The 21,167-nt window shown below is 35.6% G+C and overlaps 1 pseudogene; it reads left to right on the plus strand.

The window, feature by feature from the left end:
• The first annotated feature begins 18,164 nt into the window (after nt 1–18,164).
• Nucleotides 18,165–19,033, plus strand: LOC103679756 (annotated as a pseudogene).
• The last annotated feature ends 2,134 nt before the right edge of the window (nt 19,034–21,167 follow it).

Below are 21,167 nucleotides of genomic sequence, written 5' to 3' on the forward strand. Positions count from 1 at the left end.
GATAGCAGCTTTATTCATAATCACCAAAACTTGGAGACAACCAAGATGTCCTTCAATAAGTGAATGGATAAACAAACTGTTATATATCCATTCAAAGGAATAATATTCAATGATAAAAAGAAATTAGTTATCAAGCCACAAAAAAGACATGGAGGAATTTTAAATATATATTCCTAAGTTAAAGAAGCCAATAGGACATTCTGAAAAAGACAAATCTATGGAGATAGTAAAAAGATCAGTGGTATTGCCAGGGATATGAGGGTGGGAGAGATGAATATGTGGAGCCCAGAGGATTTTTAGGGCCGTGAAAATATTCTGTTTGATACTATAATCATAGCTACATTCACTATACATTTGTCAAAACTCATAGAATGCACAATACTAACAGTGAACCCTAATGTAAACTGTGGTCTTTAGTTAATAATAATTTATCAAAATTGGCTCATCATTGTAACAAATATGCCACATTAATGCAAGATGTTGATAATAGGAGAAACTGTGAAGGAGGAGAGTGTGGGGGTTTATGTAAAGTGCACTACTATCCAATTTTTCTGTAAACCTAAAACTGTTCTAAAACATAAAGCATATTAATATTTTAAAAACCCCACAAACTTCTGAAACTGACTCAGTAAGACATAGACAATCTGAATGGACCTATAATAAAGGCATGAAATTATTAAATAAAAAACCTTCAGACAAAGAAAAGTCCAGGTTCAATGGCTGCTCTGAATTCTACCAAATATTTAAAAAATTAATACCAATCCTTCACAAGATCTTCCAAAACTAGAATACTTCCCACATCATTCTATAAGACTCTGATACCAAAACTAGACAAAATAATGCCAAGAAAATTAACTGACCAATATCTCTTACAGACACAAAAGTCCTCAACAAAATATGAGCAAAGCAAATCAGGCAATACATAAATTGTGTTGAGTTTTTAATTCCAAATTCTAATTTTCATTGCTGCAATATAGGAAAGAATTTGTTATTATATAATAACCTTTTATACTACAATCTTGCTATAACTGCTTATTAGTTCCAGGAGTTTTGTTAACTCTTTGGGATATTCTACATAGACAATCATTTCATCTGCAAACAAAAACAGTTTTATTTCTTCCTTCCCAGGCTATAAACCTATTTCCTTCTCTTGTCTTATTGCATTAGCAAGGATATCCAGGAGAATGTTGACTGACAGTGGTGAGAACTGACAACATTGTCTTGCTCCTAATATTAGCAGGAAGGTATCTAGTTTCTCATCATTAAATATGATATTAGCTGAAAGCTTTTTTTTTTGTAGATATTCTTTATCAAGTTAGGGAAGATCCCCTCTATTTCTAGCTGAGTTCTTATCATAAATAGTTGTTGAATTTTGTCAGTGCTTTTTCTATATCTATTGATACCATATGATTTTTCTTTAGTCTGCTGATGTGATGGAGTACATTAATTGGTTTTCAAATGCTGAACAAGGCTGCATATTTGGAATAAGTTCCACTTATTCATGGTGTGAATTTTTTAATATGTTGTTGGATTTCATCTCCTAACGTTTTTGCATCTATGTTCATAAGCAATATTGCTGTCCAGTTTTCCTTTCTTGTAATGACTTTGTCTGATTTTGGAATTACTGGTCTCATAGAATGAATTAGGAAGTATTCCCTCTGTTACCTTCTAGTAGATATTTCTTCTCTAATATTTATTTATTTTCTTCCACTTAGATTTAATTTGCTCTTCTTCTTAGTTTCCTAAGGTAGAAGCTTATTGACTTTAGACATTTCCTCTTTCCTAAAATATGCATTCAAATGCTACAAATTTCCCTCTAAGCTTTGTTTGTACTGCATCCTACAAATTTGATAAGTTGTACTTTCATTTAGCTCAAACTATTTTTAAAATTCTCTTGAGACTCCCTTGACCCACATGTTATTTAGAAGTGTTTTGTTCAACCTCCAGACTTGGTGTTTTCCAGCTATCATTCTGTTATTGATTTTTTTGTTTAATTTCTTTGTGGTCAGAGAACATATTTTGTGTGATTAATAATCTTTTAAATTTGTTGTGTTTTATGGCCCAGACCATGGTTTATCTTGGTGAATGCTCTGTGAGCTTGAAAAGAACATTTATTCTGCTGCAGTTGGATGAAGTATTCCATAAATGTCAATTACATCCAGTTGACAGATGGTGTTGTTCAATTCAACTATGTCCTTACTGATTTTCTGCGGGCTGAATCCGTCAATTACTGGTAGACAGGTATTGATGAATCCACTATTATAGTTGGAGACATTTATTTGTCTTTGCTGTTCTACTGGCTTTTGCCTCCACAAAACACTAGAACATAGTTTGGCCAAGTTCTTTGTCACTTTGTAACATGGATTGCCTTTCTTTCAGTTTCCAATAACATGTGCCTCATTTCCATTTGAGATTTCACCAGAATCACCATTAATGTCCATATTTCTACCAATAGTCTCTTCAAGGCAATTTAGTTTCTTCCTAACATGCACTTCAAAATGCTTCTGGCCTCCACCCATTACCCACTTCCAAAGCCATGTCCACATTTTTAGGTACTTGTAACAGCAGCACCCCACTTCATAGTACCAAAACTTGTTTTAGTCAGCTAGAGCTACCACAAAATAATACCACAGATGGGTGGCTGAAACAATAGAAATTTATTATTTCATAGTTCTAGAGGCTGCAATCCAAGATCAAGGTACTGGCAGGGTTGATTTCTCCAGAGGCCTCTCCCCTTGGCTTTTAGATGGCTACCATCTCCTTGTGTCTTCATGTGGCCTTTTCTCTGTTCTTGGACATCCCTGGTTTCTGTTCCACTTCTAGTCATATTGGGTTAGGGCCTCATCCTTATAACTCTATGGAATTAATTATTTCTTTAAAGGCCAGATCTCCAAATCCAGTCATAATGGGGGTTAAGGCTTTAACATATGCATCTGGAGGGGGGACACAATTCAGTATGCAACAATATATTTAAAATTATTCATTCCTAATGTATTGTCTTTTGTCATTAAAAAATGCCTCTATTTTTAGTAACATATTTTGCTTTAAACTCTATTTTGTTTATTAGTATAGCCACTCCAACTGTTTTATGGTTGCATGATACTTTTTCATTGTTTTGCTATTCACATGTTTGTATTTTTAAAGTGTGCCTTCTATGGATTGCATATAGTTGGATTTTTTTTTTTTTAATTTAGGCTAGTAATCCCTACCTTTTGACTGGATTTTTTGAAATTCCAGTGTAGTTAACATACAGTGTTATATTAATTTAAGGTGTACAATATAGTGATCCAACAATTCCAGATTTTACTCAGTGCTCATCAAGATAAGTGTACTCTTAATTGCCTTCACCTGTTTCACCCATCCTCCCCCACCTCTCCTGTGGTAACCATCTGTTTGTTCTCTATAAGAGTCTACTTTTTGGTCTCTTTTTCTTTCATTTGTTTCTTAACTTCCACATATAAGTCAAATAATATGGTGTTTGTCTTTCTCTGGACGGCTAATTTGGTTTAGCATTATACTCTGACTCCATCCATGTTGTTGCAAATGGCAAGATTTCATTCTTTTTTATGGCTGAGTAATATTCCAGTGTGTGTGTGTGTGTGTGTGTGTGTGTGTGTGTACCACATCTTCTTTTTCCGTTCATCTGTCAATGGATTGTTTAATCTATTCACATTTAAAGGTATTATTGATATGCTCGATTTACATCTGCCATTTTACTTGTTTTCTATAGGTCTCATGGCTTTTTTGTTCTTCTGTCCTCCTTTACTGCTTTTTTTTGTTTTTCATTGAATATTTCCTAGTGTGATATATTCATTCCCTTAAATATTTTGTAAACATATCTTTTATTTTCTTTTAGTCATTCTATGGCTTAAAATATAAATTATAACTTACCAGAATCCAATTCATATTTATACTACCCTATTTTCTGTGGGATATAAAAACATTACACCTATTCCCTCTTATTTCCTCTTCTGTGCTATTGTTGTACATATTTCATCTATGTATGTAACAAGTGCAAAAGTGAATTTTTATAATTATCACTTTATAAGATAGGTCATTTAAAAACCTGAAAGGAGAAAGGAGACAAAGTATATATTACAAAATTTGCTATATTATTCTTATTGACAATTTCTGCTTCTCTTAATTTCTTAATATGAATTCAAGTTACCATTTGATGTCATTTAAAGTCTTAATACATTTAATACATTTTTACATTTTTTTCTATAAAAGTTACATGACTGTGTTAAAATTGTTCTTTGGCACTATATTTTTAAATAGCATCAAAAGCTATATTTCTCTTTTCATTTCATTTTCTGTGTTTTTAGTGGAGTATAGAAAGGCATTTTAGTATCTTATTTTGAATTCAGAAACATTTCTGTCTCTATAATTCCTAATACATGCATCTAAATTATTTGAATTTTCTAAAGAGACAGTAATGTTTATAAAAGATGACCATTATCTGTAATTGTAAGAATAGTTGTCTTATTCTAGATCTTAAAATCAAATAAAATATACCCTAAGTTTTAATTTTGGTATTCATTATTAGAGGAATTCCCTTCTACTCTTAATTTGCTAAAAATGTCTATCATAAATGGATAAAGAACTTTATCAATTTTTCTATTTACATTGATTTACATTGAAATTAATGTTGTGAATTACATTAATTCCTTTTCTAATGTTAATCCAGCCTGGAATTTCTGAAATAAACTCAGTGTGATACAGTTTCTATATTACCCTTTATAACCAATGCTGGATCCTGCTGATTAATACTTTGGGAATTTCATCTATATTTAGAGTGACATTGTTCTATAATTTTCCTCTCAGATATTTTTGTCAGGACTTGATATCAAAGTTATGACAGCCTCATAAAATAAAATAGTAAGTAGCCCTTCTTTTTATATACTTTGGAATAGTATGTAGAAGATGAAAATAATTTATTCCCTAGATATTTGGTAGAATTCACTATTAAAAAATTGTATGGGCATAGAATTTATTTGTAGAAAGATTTAAATCAATTACTATCTCTAGTAATTATAGTATTATTCAGATTTTATATTTCTTCTTGAGACACTTTATCGTTTTCTAGGAATCTTTCCATATTATGTAAAGTATCCAATGTACTGCCATAAAATTGTTCATTATATCTGATCTTTTTAATAGCAGCTGCATTTTTATTATATGTGCTTTGCATCCCTAATATTATACATCTGTGCCATATATTTTACTTTATTATTTTCTCACTTTTACCAACCAACAACCAAAAGTTGTTTTGTCAACTTTATTTTTCTTCCTAAATAACTAATTCTTGGCTGTGTTGGTGCTTTCTATTATATATAGGTTTTTTTTTTAAAAGATTTATGTGACAGAGAAACAGCCAACGAGAGAGGGAACACAGCAGAGGAGTGGGAGAGGAAGAAGCAGGCTCCCAGCGGAGGAGCCCGATGTGGGACTCGATCCCGGAACGCCGGGATCACGCCCTGAGCCGAAGGCAGACGCTTAACGACTGCGCTACCCAGGCGCCCCATATATAGGTTTTTTCATTTCACTAATCTCTACTTTTTGTTCTTTTACATATTTTTTGTATTTATTTTTCTATTTTTTCTAAACTCTTGAGATGTATGATCGTCATTAACTTCCAGCCTTTCTTTCTTTTAAAATAAGCATTTAGGATTATTGTAACTTCTAATTATTGCCTTAGCTAGATCTAAGCTTTGTTACATTGGATTTTTATTATTTTTTAATTTCCAAGTATTTCAGAATTTCAATTTGTTTATTTCTCCTTTGATCCTTTGATCTTACCACAAGAAAAAACCCCACAAACAAAAGAAAAAAGAAAAGAAAAGTAAGTCTTTGGGGTGCCTGGCTGGCTCAGTCAGTAGAACATACAACTCTTCATCTCCTGCTCATGAATTCAAGCCCCATGTTGGCCCTAGCGATTACTTAAAAGAAAAAAAAAATCTTAAAAGAAATGTATATCTTCTTTTCCAAGCATACGGGGTTTTTATGGTTACATATTCATTTTTTTTAATATTTATTTATTTATTTGAGAAAGAGAGAGACAGTTTGGAGGAGAGGGGCAGAGGGAGAGGGAGAGAGAATCTTAAGCAGACTTTGCACTAAGTGGGGAGCCCAGCTCAGGGCTCCATCCCAGGACTCAGAGTGTGACCTGAGCCAAAACCAAGAGTTGGTTGCCTAACTGACTGCAGCAAGGAACCCGGTTACCTATTGATTTTTAACATAATCCCACTGTGATCAGAGTGTTGTCTGTACAATAATAATCACTTGAAATCCTAAAATTAATGAGTATAGTTACCCCCCAACTAAATAAGAACCTTATGATATCCATGCCTGATTTAATCAAAACTTCTCTTACTTTATATGCTATTACTACTATTTAGTTTTTCTTACTCCACAAAGCATCATTATTGTTTAAATATTCTGTGTATGTTTATGTTTACTTAAATACTTATTATTTTATTTCTTCATTATTCCTCTTGCTTTTCAAAACTTCCATCTTGGATTATATTTGTTCTGCCTGAAAGATGTTTTTGTTGGGTAGAGTGTTCTAGTTTGCCAGTTGTTTCCAGACTTCTTCAGTATCCTAGAATTTCAACATAATGTTTCTAGGTGATTTTTTTTAGGTGATTTCTTTTTTAAATCTTGCTTAAGATTAGTTAAGCTTCTTGAATCTATGCATTGATGTCTTTTAACATTTTTACAAAAAGTTCAACAATTATATCTTCAAATATTTCTTCTGTTTTACTTTTTCTTTTCTTTTTGGACCTCTGATTAAATGTATATTAGATCTTCTCAGTCTAACCTACAAGTCTATTAACCCCTCTCTCATTTATCATCTCTTCTTCTCTTTGGGGTCTGTGTTTTCTTCATTTATTTGGTAAAGTTCACTAAATGTTTATTTAGTTTTGTGTAACCCATTTTTAAAGACATTCACTAAATTTTCAATTTTCATTATAATATATTCTATTTCTTTTTTTTTTAAGATTATTTATTTTTAGAAAGAGAGATCGAGAGAGTGGAGATAGGGGCAAAGGGACAGGGAGAGAGAGAATCTCAAGCAGACTCCCTGCTGAGCACAGAGCCCGAGGTGGGCCTTGATCTCACAACCCTGAGATCACGACCTGAGCTGAAACCAAGAGTTGGATGCTCAACTAAATCAGCCACCCAGGCGCCCCAATACATTCCATTTTTATGGGTTCTGTATGATTTATTTTCATTTTCACTTACTCTTTACTCACATTTTTAATTCTTTCTTTAATTTATTGAAATACAGTAAACAATTATTTTCTATGGAGTTTGATAGTTATACAAATGAAGTGAATCTTATTCTGTTGTCTTTTGTTTCTACTGGCTCTCACTCATGATGACTTTATCGGCATGAATTCAATGATTTTTTCCCCTTATTTTCCTTTGATCGCTATCTGTGGAAATTATCTTGGGCTTGTGATTAAGGTACGTACCCTCAAGAAAGGATTTGAGTTTGGATCTGTCAGGCCCTTGGAGGAAACATCATTCTGGATCGGCTTTAAAGTAAATACTCAGCTTTAGGTTTTCCAGGCCACCCATGTGTTGTCTATTTGGGCCGTAAACCTACGTGAGGGCTACTTTGCTGTCATAAAATGTCAAGAGATTACCTCACATTCCTACCAACATTCAAAGCAGGTAGTATAGTTTTCCTTGCAGTCTCCTGAATGAGGAACAGATTTATTTCTAGTCAACCCGCAAGCCGTGGGTATGGCCCTTTAGGGCCCAAGCTCGGTGGAAGGATCTCCTGTTAGATTTTCCATCTTAGATGGGCTCTGTCTCCTATTCCTTGACATCCAGAAGTCTGGGGGTTAGGTTCAGCAAATGCTCTTAAGGTAGAAGTTGGCTTTGGAGAGCTGCTTCACTCTTTTATGTCTCTTCCTTCATTTGGTCACTAAATGATGATTTCTTATTTTCTTTTCACTTACCTTATGGATGTATTCAAGATTTAAAAAGTGTTTTTGTTTTCTGTGAGAGAGTCAGTCTGGGCACCTAGTCTGCCAGTTTAAAGAAACAAAAATGATTGCCATTTTTTCACACACAGTAATACTCAATTCTGGTAAGAATACAGTGAGACAGATACCTACATAATTTTGGTAAAATCTTCCTGGATAATAAGATGTATAATGAGCCTTATAAATACTCATATATTTGGTCACAATAATTGCAAATATAGGTTTATGACCTAGCAAAATGATCACAAATTCAGGAACGTGAATTTTGTTTATGGCAGTATGGTTTACAGTATGCCATGTATAAAAACAATCTAAATATCCTGTAGTACAGAAATAATAAAATAAATAATGGTATATCCATAGGCTATAACATTATCTAGCAATTACAACTATATTTTAGAAAAATATTTTGGGACATATGAAAATGCTTTAGGTATAATATTAAATAAAACATTGGGATACAAAATTATAGACAAAGCATCATTCTATGCTAGAAAAAAGTGTTGAGATGAAATAATTACTTGACATTTCATTGTGCCTTTTTTGTATAAATATGAGCACTTTTAGTTTTGAATTTGCTATCTCTTCAAAATACTTTTTATAATGAACTCTTATTTTTATAAGATAAAAAAGAGGTTATTTTTCTGTTTTTAAACAGAAGTCTTAGACAACAAAATGGTCTAAACGTTGGTACTCTGAAAAATTGACCTTCCCTAGTGTTTCAATAACACACTTCATTTTGCCAGTGTTTAATGATTAAAAATGTCCTTTGTGTAAAAGATAACACTTTTAATGAATGATTCGAAAAATTATACCTGATTAAAGGTGATTAAGAAACAGTCTGAAAAATGATCAGTCTGGTGTTTTCAGACATTTTAACAAGCAGAAAGGATTTACTGCAAAGGTGATCCCATTGATTATGCAAAAGTGCAATCATTAAGAGGTCTAAAAAAAAAAAAAACAACTGGACCTAAAAAAATTCTCTTCTCTAGCAAACAATAAACTTGGACCGACTTTGCATGCCTTTCCTTCTCTCTCTCTCTCCCCCCTCAAGCTCAAAATCTTGCTATAATGATTATCATGATATGGCCTCAAATATGACTAAGCCTTGATGGATCTGTCACATGTGGCACAACTTAGATTTGGGAAATGTTTACAACTAGAGCATGAAAAGCTCATAACAAAGTAATAAGAAGTAAACAGGTCCAATCTATGCAGAGAATGGGATTTACAAAAAACCCCAAGAGTCATGGAGGAGGTGTCAAAAGTGGTAGTTTAGTGCAAAATGAAAGGAAAAAGATAAGAAACTCATTATAATCAAGAAGAGGTCCAACTGCACTGGAAAACCTGGGTTTGAAATGTGTGGGCCCACTTATATGCAAATCCTTTTTGATAAATACAGTACTAGAAATATATTTTCTCCTATGATTTTGTTAATATTCCCTTTTCTTTGGCTTACTTTAAGAACATAATATATATGGGGCCCCTAGGTGGCTCAGTTAAGTGGCCAACTCTCAATTTTGGCATGGGTCATGATCAGAGGGTCCTGGGATTGAGCCCTACATCAGGCTCTGTGCTCAGCAGGGAGTCTGCTGGAGGCTTCCCTCTCCCTCTCCTGCTCCCACTCCCCCCACTCATTCTCTCTCTCTCTCTCTCTCAAGTGAATACATAAATCTTTAAAAAAGAATACAATATATAATACATATAAACATGCAAAATATTTTATTTTTTTTTAATTTAATGTTTTAATTGACATCAGTAAGGCTTCTGATCAACAGTGGTTATTAGTGAACTTTGGGGGAAGTCAATAATTACATGCGGATTTTCAATTACATGGGGGGTTGGTATCCCTAACACCCTTGTTATTCAAAGGTCAACTCTAATTCTACATATTGGTTGTCCAGGGGACAGTTTTTAGTATCACAACTTTATGTGGGCTGCCTTTTCCCCTCAGTGGGAAATACTCTGGCACCAAACATACTCTTTTTTACATATGTAAGTTCCATGAACACACAGACTGTTTTATTCACTGCTTAGTCTGGACTGATATTCAGTCAGTAAACACTGGTACAACCTACTGGACTTAATGAGTTTGGATTGGTGGAAGCCTAGGATGCTTGTGTTGTATCATTTGTATAAAAATCATACATATGATCCCTGGATGTATTCTCAATGCCTATGGCATTGCCTGGCACATTAAGCATTCAATATATATATTGCTATTCAATATATGTATATATTGCTATTGCAGTTATTCAAAAATTCTCCATCTGTCCTTTCCTGTTTGTTCCCACTGCCATGGCATAATTCCATGCATGACTTTCAATGACATATCTTGAACACCCTCATACTTGTCACAGCCATCATCAATGCCAAACTCTATCTACCTGTTGATAACTATCCTATCACCAGAATAATAGTTCTAAAATGCTATTTTTGTCAGATCGCTCTCCTGTTAAAAACCAACAAAACATACCAATGTCTTTCTTTCATCTGTAAGAGAAAATCCAAAAGTTCAAACGCTTCAATTGGCATCCAAGACTTCCCAAAATCTAGCTCAGACCTATTTTCCAATTTTAGCTTCCAAAATTCTTCTGCATCTTTGCTTATAACGTTCTTCCTTATTGGATTATTCTCCTTGTTTCATCCAACAGCTCAATTCTATTTTCTCTATGAAGTCCATTCTGATTACTCCAACCCATTATAAACTCTTCTTCTTACACAATCCAATCTCTTAAGTTTTATATTTTTGATGCAAAGTATAACCTACCTTGCATTTCTAATATATACATACCTTATTTCAAAATTGTAAATTGTCAGAATATAGGAACCATATTTGTTTGGTTTTTTTTTTTTTTTTTGCTTCTTTGCTCACAATCCTAGACCAATATGTGGAAATAGTAGATAAGAACACAATCCTAGAATAATATTTGAAAACAGTAGATAAGAACACAGATACTTGCTGGTTAATTGGCTCACTCCTCCGTTACTTCCTTTCCATTTATTCAACAAATACTTTTGTCTCTACTCAGTGCCTGGCAGTGAGGACATAAAAGTGACAAGACACAGTCCCTGATTTCAAGGACTTTACTGTCTAGATTTCTACCACCAAAGAATATTAAATAATCCACTCATTGTCCAATGGAAGAGGTTTGAATTATAATTTCTTAACCTGATAACCATTGCTGCTTTTGTAGAATTCTTTTTGTCTGAACTCTTTTGTTGTTACATTTTTTAAGGAACATCTGCTGTTAAACAGAGGTTAGAAGTTTAAGCAAAATAAGAGCCATGTAGAAAACTCTAGGCCAGTAGTTCTCAAACCTGGCTGCACATAACAATCCTCTGAGGAGCTCTTAAAAGATGTCCAATGCTAGTGCCCTAATGGAGACCAATTAAATCAGAATGGGGAGAGGGGGCACATCTAGGCATCTACTTTTTAAAAGCTTCCCAGGTGATTCTAATGTGCAAAGCATGAAAACTGCTCTAGGCTAAAATAAAACTGCATTTCCACAGATTATAATTATGTTGAGAGAATAGTAACAAATGTGTAATTTATATATTCACAGGAAAATAAAATCTTGCCATTATATCCATTGGTTTAAATAACTAAATGAGGTGATATTTGCTAAGGAAACAATTTCAAAATTGTTTACTATTTTTACCAGTGTGGATAAAGAAATAATCAGCTCTATAACATATCAGCTCTTTATTTTTGTTTTGCTAAATTATGAATTAAATCTCTTTCCACTCATTTTTAAAATACTGGTTTGAGCAGAGAGGATCTAACAGCAAATGTGATGGTCAACTACATTACACAAAGCCAATACTAGTCTAGAGCTGGTGTTCTCAAACTCCTCAGGCATCAGAATCAACTGGAAGGCTTGCCCAAACCCAGATCTCTAGGCCCGTAACTCCAGACTTTCTGATGCAGTAGGTCTGAGTTGGAGCCCCAAAATTTTCATTTCTGACAGATTCTCAGGTGATGCTGATGCTGCTGGTTCAGAGATCACATTGAGAACCACCATTCTATATAGAGTAGCATCTCATAATAGAAGTTTGATAAATACTTGATCAATTAAAATAAGTCAAATGGTACATTTTAGGGTATAGGAACCTATGGTACCTTCCAATATGTATAAGGGTAGACTACATTTCCATTAGTTTTTTCTAGGTCTTGCTCATGAATCACTATATTAAAAAACCACCTGAAGTGATTGTTAAAAATGCTGATTCCTGGGTTCCATTCCAGGTTAATCTAATCAGGATCTCTTTTGGCAAGGCCCAGGAATCTGCATTTTAAATAAAATCCTCATGCATTTTTTTAAAAAGATTTTTATTTATTTATTTTAGAGATCGAGAGAGAGAGAGAGAGAGAGAACACAAGTGGCGTGAGAAGCAGAGGGAGTGGGACAAGCAGACTCCATGCTGAGTGCCAAGCCTGATGGGGGGCTTGATCTTATGACATTGAGATCATGACCTGAACCAAAATCAAGAGTCGATGCTCAACCAACTGAGCCACCCAGGCCTCACCCCCCATGCGCTTCTAAAATTTGAGAACCAGTGCTCTGCTTTCTTGTGCATTTGCGTACACTATTGCTTTTTTCTAGATGCCCTTTCTCTCCATCTCTGAAGAAAGGTACGGGATATCTGCAAAGTCCAGCCAAATACAGCTTCCTCTGAGCACTACCCCTTGATTTCATGACTACCACATACAACAGATGGAATACAGAGAAATAGTGGGTGTTATGGGATGGGGCAGCTGGGAAAATTGGAATGGAGCTACAGGATTGGCTCTGAGTTTTGCACACGGAAGTTATACACCTGACTTCTTTCTCATGAATGGGAAACTGCAAGAGTTGTAAAGAAAGTAAATTCAAACAGTACTTAACCCTGAATGTCTTGGTCAAAGTAACTGTATTTGGAGCAGAGGTATGGTAGACCTGCCTGGATAGGAAAGGGGACTAGAGGAGAGGAGACAGAATGGATAACTTCAACTGTGCAGTAAGAGAATTGGATAGTTAGCATTCACTTAGGGGCCTTTCTTTACCCAAGGGGAGAACAAAATAGACAACTACCTTGCTCAGTGGGTCTAGCGCCTGTGATGGGGAACGAGGAACACGGAGAAGTCAGATCAACATTGGCAACAACATCTGAGAGGGCTGAGGGGCTAAGTGTGGAGCTAATAAGTGACAGAGTTCTAACTCTGGATTCAGGAACTTCAAAATCTATGGTAGTTTTCTGTGTGTTATCTGTCTTACCAATAAGAATTTGTATCTCTTGCAAACTCTCTAGATGATTGTGGTGAAGTTTAAGAACTACTGGTCCACTCTACTGGATATGTGTATGTGGTGATTATTTACACTTGAACAAATCCTTGTAGCCACCTTCCATTCAACAGCTAGTAGAAATTACACAAACTAATGTCCTACATCGGAACAGATAATACATATTTGGAAGCACAAAAAGGACTCTCGTGACTGGAGTTAGGCATTTTCTTCTACGTTTCATCCTCAACAGTTTACATAAGATTAGTCAGCCCATCAACAAGTACTGAAAGCTTCTGACATATTTGCTATCACAAGATAATGGCATTGATAATTTGTTGTCTTAAGTCTCTGACAATTAAAAAATGGCTAAAACACTGCTTCCCCCCCACCCCGCCCGTAATGAGATAGAACCACAGAAGGGACTTAAAGATCATTGAATTCCATCATTTTATTCTGGAGACATGGAATTGACTAAAGCCCAGAGAGATCAATGACTAATATGTTTCAAGTCCCTAAACTGTGGAGTGACACAGCCAGTGACTAGATTTCTTTCCCATCAATCCTCTACTATCTTACATGTGTCAAGAATTAGTGAATATTCTGGCAATGCACATCTGTGGAAGCACCAAACTTGCTGACTTCAGTGCCATATACATAGTGGTGCTGAGATGGGTGTATAATTTCAGAAATTCACATCAATGTACATTTTGCAAAGCCTTCACATAAGAGTAGGAAATAGGAAACTCTTTGCCATACACTTTTATACTAATATGTGCTCTCTGGGTATAAAATTAATCACCACACCATCAAAAATCGATTGCTAAATTATCTTGCAAGCTAAGAAATACAAACCATTAAGTTTAGTAGATTAGTACACTCTCCAGGTGATACTTATTCTCCTCATTTGACAATTGACTGGTCACACCTGCTTTCTTTTCCATAATACCCACATGGAATTATCTTATATAGAAAAAGGCCCACCAGAGGTTCAATTAACCCAGCTGTCACACATCTGTTGCTATCTCTATAAATGCGGCGATTTGCTGGTAATTACTCTTCCGATAACAATCAAAAACTTCACACCTCTTTTTTTATTGTGATAGTCTCTTACTTCCTCCATCCAAACTGCCTCAATGACTTTGTTTGTGATCCAAAGATTCCAGAACATATCCAACTATTTCAGATGTCGCAAATGGACTTGTAAACAAGTCTGGCATCTACATTTAGTGACTTGGAAACTTATAGACACAGTTATCAGAGTATTCTATAAAATTTCAAAATAAGAACCCAGGCTAGCTAATAAGGGTCTAAAGTTGTTATTCTACTGTAAACAGGACTATAAACTTGCTATGAGAACATTAAGTAAATTGCATTATTGCTTTGTGCCTGAATTTTCTAATCTGTAGTATGTGCAGGAAGACTGGGCTCTTCATTCTACTTTACAGAATTTTTGGAGCATAGTGCATGATTGCTATGGTCTGAATGTTTGTGCCCTCCATTCCAAAAATTCATATGTTGTTAATGTAATGCCCAAGGTGATGATATTAGGATGAGAGATCTTTGGGAGGTGATTAAATCATGAGGGCCAAGCCCCCATGAAGGGGATTAATTCCCTTATAAAAGAGGCCCCAGGAGGTGCCTGGATGGCTCAGTCGGTTAAGCTTCTGCCTTCAGCTCAGGTCATGATCTCAGGGTCCTGGGATCACACCCCACATCAGGCTTCCTGCTGGGTGGGGCATCTGCTTCTCTCTCTCCCTCTGCCCCTCCCCAGCTTGCTCTTGCTCTCGCTCTGGCACTTACACTCTCAAATAAATAAAATCTTAAAAATAAAAAAAAAGAGTCCTCAGAAATCTAGCTCACCCCTTCCACCATGTGAAGATACAAGAAGTCTGCAACCCAAAAGTTCCTCACCTAACCATGTTGGCTTTCTGATCTCAGACTTCAGCTTCCAGAATCGTGAAGAAAAAAAAAATTAGGTTCTCTAAAAGCTGCTTGGTCTGTGGTATTTTGTTAGAATAACCCAAAATGGCCATGACAATGGTTATATAAATTTCCTGGGGCATTAACCATATCGTGGTAATAGCTTCTCCTGGATTTGAAATATACAAATCTGGTAGCACAGATGTTTTTCTTAATAATAAATGTTACCATTTATTTGCATAGCACTTACTATTATTCAAAAGGGTTCAAACATAAGGCATTAAGTACCTACTATGTTCCAGACACTGTGCTAAGTACTAGAACCACAAAAAGGACTAAGAAAGGACTAAAACCTAGTCCCTGGCTTTGGGGGTCTCTGAAGCAGCCCCATAAATAAAATACCTCTTTCCTGCTCAAATTCTGAGCCAACTGTATTGTCCTATGTAGGACATAGAAGTAAGTTAGGTAGATAGCAAAATACTAACTTCAGTTCTCATAAAACAGATATTCAAGAATCTGATGCTTCTAAAGCCAAGGAGATTTCATAATCTGAATCCCAGAACTACTACTTAACCATTTAGCAGGTTAGGACAGGAAAAACTGTCCCTGGAGAACAGGGCTGTCTATATGCTCCCTGTAGGCAGCTGTTCCCAAGGACGCAGGGCAGAGGAAAGGGCTTCACTATGGACACTTAATTTCTGCATCCAAAATCACCAATTTACTCCTCTCCCATCCTCAGTAAATAATGAGTAAGGAATAGAGGCCAGGTGTGTTACACTAATGGATGTTCTTCCATCTGGAAAGAAATACCAGGAGTGGAGAGGAAGCACTCCCCTACCCTAACACCTGCCCTCAAGGACTTCATCTCATTGATATTCACAGAAACCTGAGAGGTAAATAGAGATGTTTTGTCTGTATTATATAAGAGGCAGCTGAGTTCTAGAAGAGTCACATAGCTAGGTTAGAAATCAAGAGAATATCTCAATTCTTTATGGTATGAATTTGGACACTGTTACCAATGCAATTAGATCATGGACTTGTCTATACCTACATTTTTTTCTCTTGCAAGTGAGACATGGGCTTGGATTCCAAATGGTTTTGTGACTATCTAAGGTTTTGACAAAAGCATCTATCATCTTGTGTATAGATGCGGTTGTTTTCTAATTTGAATCTTCTACCATAAAAGCAGGTAAGGCTTAAAAAATTGAATGCCACTATTGTAACGTTATAGAGAGTTATAGAGGAAGCAGCCAGGCAAAAGTGAGACAAACAGATAAGGAAGACAAAATAAAAACAGGTGGTTATCTAATGCTCAATATGAGAAAGAATGCTTAATTTTGTCAACTGGCACTGTGTTTCTATAATAATTTTGAGTCACTACTGCTTACTAAGCATCTGATATATACAGTTCTGGTTAAGCACTACTTATGTACATGATGTCATTTAATTTTCACAACAAATGTACGAGGACATTCTCTTTCTTCAGATAGGAAAACACGTATTTAGATCAAGTGACTTGTCTAATTTCACGTCATCCTTAATATGCCGTAGTGTCAGAATTTGAACCCAAGACTTCTGACTCCAGAGCCCACACTCTTAACCAGTACATTCTACTGGTCTGTCAGCTAAGAGCATACATTGAGTTACCTCTGGAGGCAACACATCCAGTGAGGGACAATAAAATACATCTAAGAGAGCAGTTTTATTTCCAAGCTTATAATACAATTACGTACATATGACACAAATATTTAAAAGGCTTTTTAAAAAGTTTACAGTGCACAGGTGAGCACAAATAAACCTATTAGCAAGCACAGGACTCCCGAGAGGAGCTGAAATGAAAAAGTGATCCAAGAGTTGAGCTGACAAGCACGTGCTAAAAGTCTGAGCCATTTAAAGATGGGGTAAGCTGCCTCAGATAGTAGTAAATTCTCACCATGTGAGGGGCTTCCCACACAGGCCGGATGGACAAACACTTTGTAGATCAAACTGGGTTATTTAAATGGCATCTAAAGTTCCCCTAATCCTGAGATTCTGTGATTTAGTCCATTTATTTTGAATATCCATTGTGCGCCAAGTGCTGGGATAAGGTCCTCTCACAAAGGAGAATAAGTCACACATTCGAGGAGACTGCAGTCGAGAGGGCAAATAGCACAAACCCAGAAATGTAGAATGAAGTGTGATATGGCATGGGAGCAAAAAAGATCTACACCTAACTCAAACCGGAAAGGGGAATTAAAAAGGGAAATCAGACGTTTCTTAGAGGTGATGCCTAAACTAACCCTTGAAGGAAGAGTAAAAATTAGCCAGGTGTTCCAGCTCCCTATTGCAATGTAACAAAGTATTTTTAATACTTGAAACAATCATATCTTAGAATTTGGGTACTTACTTAGCAGCTGGGCTGGTTGGTAGGATGCAAGACAGTTTCACTCACATGCCTGGTACCTTGAAGGAGATGGCTTTAAAGCCTAGTCTCTCTCTGCTAGAACCTTCCTTCTTTCCATGAAGTCTCAGGCTTCTCCGTAAGATCCCTCCGGCAGGGCAGGTGGATTCTTAACAAGGTGGCTCAAGGCTCCAGAAACTACTGCCCCGAGAGATCTAGGTGGGTGCTCCAAGGCTTCTTATAACAGCCTTAGAAGTCAGGCAGTATCACAGCCAACACAATTTATTGGTTACACATGAGTCAGTGTGGGAGGGAACACATAAGTGTGTAAACACCAGGGAGGCGTGGTTTATTTGAGACTATCATGGAGACTGGTTACCACACCACGCTAAGAGGTTTGGAGATTCTGATGGTATAATTTTCTGCTAAAAGGAATATCATGAACAAAGGCGATGGTACATGTAAGAATAAATCCTGAGAAACATCAGGCTGCCACTGTTACCAGCACAGCGTGTGAAAGGAAACAGAGGGGAGATCCGCTCTGCACTTAGCTGCCAAATCCCGAGTCCTGGGCCCCACATAGATGACCTTAAACCAGAAATGAGGACGCGTGCCAACAGCCTGTTAAAACATGTGGACCACTCTGAAGTTCTGGGCATGCACAGAAATGCCTTAGCCAAAAGTATTAAAAAGGCATTATCAGGAACTGGCACTGAAGTGGCATCCAGATAAAAATTGTGAGAATAAAGCAGCAGAGAGAGAATTCAAACAAGTAGCTGAGGTATAGGAGGTGTTATCAGATGCTAAAAAATGAGACCTCTATAACGAATATGGCGAAGAAGGATTAAATGGTGAAGGTGGAAGTCATTTTGACAGTTCATTTGAGTTTGGCTTCACCTTCCATAACTCAGACGATGCCTTCACGGATTGTGTGTGTGTGTGTGTGTGTGTGTGTGTGTGTGTGTGTGTAAGAGACTGGTTTCTATTCAACTTCTTTGAAAACCCACTTGTGGACTTTTGGGGGGCTCACAGCTGTCCCCCATAGAAGCCGAGGCAGAGAAATGGTTTTTGCTGCCTTCAGTGGATTTCCATATTTTGAAGGGAATTTGCTCCTTTTGATATAGGATTCACATTCTCAGGTTCACTAGGTCATGGAAGCCTCATTTCATTCTCTTCCTTGTCATTTGAGGATAGTTGGGTGGGCAGCTTCAAATCTGTATCAACTTTTACTAAAATTGTTAGTGGCAGGAAAATCACTACAAAGAGAATTGTTGAAATGGTCAAGAAAGAGTAGAAGTTGAAGACAGCCAGTTAAAGTCCTTAACAATAACTGGTAAGGAGCAGCTGCTATGCTTGGATAACAAGTAATTCAATGCAACCAATTAATACAAAAGTTAAATATAACAAGCACCATTTGAGGATTAGTAGGAACCTTTTTTTTGAAGATTTCAAATGAACTTGACTTTCAGTATAACTGTACCTAATCTTAAGTATTCATAACCACAACTCATGGTAGCCCATATTTGTCAGACTTTTGAGTTTATTGTTGGAGCCTCTTAGGACTTTTTTTTTTTTTGTCTTTAAAATTGTTGTAAATCTTTGTGTCTTTATTAAATGTAATCCGAGGTGGCCAGGACTCTTTCATGCATTAATACCAGCATGGATCTATTTTCTCAATGTGTTTGCAATGTGAGACAAGTAGTGTCAACCTGCTGTATAGTTCATATTGCCTGGATGAATCTTCCACAACAATAATTTCTTGTTTTTTTCAGTATTTAGTAGTGAAAGATATTAATGTGTAATAGTAATACATTTCTGGTTTAATATAAATTGAGGATGCTTTCTAATTGTGTATGAATGCTGGCAACTTAGTAAGTTTTGACAATTGTTTAAATATATAATGTTAAACTTAGGCTTAAAAAGTAAACCTGGTAAACTGGGTCTTTGTCATTTGCTATATATATATTAAAAAAAAAAGAAATGTGAATGTGCATTTGGTGCATTGAAAAAAAAAAAGTCCTGAGAAACACCAAGCCACAAAACTGTATAGTGTTATGGTTAAGAGTGCAGGCTCTAGAGTGAGATTTTGGAGCCAGTTATTCTCCAGTGCAGATTTTGTACCCTAGAACTAAATTGTCCAAGGTTATTAAATTTAAGTTAAGTGATTGAATTAGTTAAATTAAAAGTTCAGTTCTCTAGCTTCACCTCAATCACAGTGGCCACATTTCAAGTGCTCAATAGCCACATGTGGCTAGTGGCTACCATATTGAATAACACAAACATAAAACCTCCCCATCACAGAAAGTTCTCATGGACAGCAGTGTGCTTGACGGTCTTTTAATAGACTTTCATTTAACTAACTTGCCTCATTAACGCTGTATTCCCATTGCAAAACTTATCAATTGATACATAAGACATACTGAAATTCATGGGTAACCACATATATTTTCACCCCCCAGTTTAACTGCTTATAAAAAGCCAGTTGTGTTTGTTCCCAAACTTGTGTATTCCAGTTTATTTATATTGCAATTACATAACTTAATTTGTCAACAGATAAAATACAGATGGGAAAAGTCTTCTATGCAAATTAAGTTGAATGCCTTATTAAGAATTAATAAAGACACATTAAAATTTATTTGCTGCATAATTAGTCTTAGGCTAGAGAAATTATAAGATATTAGAAGGAAAAACATCTAGAACTCTATGCTCAGATAACTTCAAGAGTCTCCACTTTAAAAAGCCTGAAACTGCAAAGTGTTAGATAATAATGGATTCAATTTATAAAAGAAAAATGAAGCTGAACTCCAATAAATAGAATCATTTATCAAATGATGGATAAACACATATGATATTCTAAGTTAATATAAATAAATTTAGAGAGATAATCAGACATTGTATGCTTCCTAGTGGAAGAAGACAACACCACATATTAAGTCTTGAAAAAATCAAACCTCTAGATCCAATCAAGTTTCTAGATCCAATTGTGGCTAATCTCCAGCCACAATTACCATTTTATAGGAAATACAGAGGACAAAGAAACTCGTTAAACTACACCATGGGAATGCAATCAGCAAAATCCATTCTGTGGGAAATGCTACAAGACAAACGACCTAGTTTCTTTCTTTTTCTTAACATTTTATTTATTTATTTGAGAGAGAGAAGTGAAGGCAGATGCTTAACCGACTGAGCCACCCAGGCACCCCTGACCTGGTTTCTTCAACACACTGTAAAGAGAGAGAAATGGAGAGGTAACTAACAGATTAAAAGAGACTTAAAATATAGAGCAACCAATCACAATGTGTAGACGTTACTTGGATCCTAATTCATATTCATTGTGTAAAGTATTTAACATGAGACAATGGGAAATATGTACAATGGCAGATTATTTGATGTTATTAGGATAATTATTAATATTATAGGTGAAATAATTGTGATTATTTTTAAAAAGTGTCCAGTTCTTTTAGAGATATATACTGAAATATTTACACACGATATGATGACCAAGATTTGCTTAAATATTCTATGGGAGGGGATAGTGGATAGAGGTATGGATGAAGCATGATGGGTTGATTATTTTAAGCTTTTATTTATTTAAGGGAGGGA

Source organism: Ursus maritimus (assembly GCF_017311325.1).
Source record: "Ursus maritimus isolate PB19 chromosome X unlocalized genomic scaffold, ASM1731132v1 scaffold_X1, whole genome shotgun sequence".
Lineage (NCBI taxonomy): Eukaryota > Metazoa > Chordata > Mammalia > Carnivora > Ursidae > Ursus > Ursus maritimus.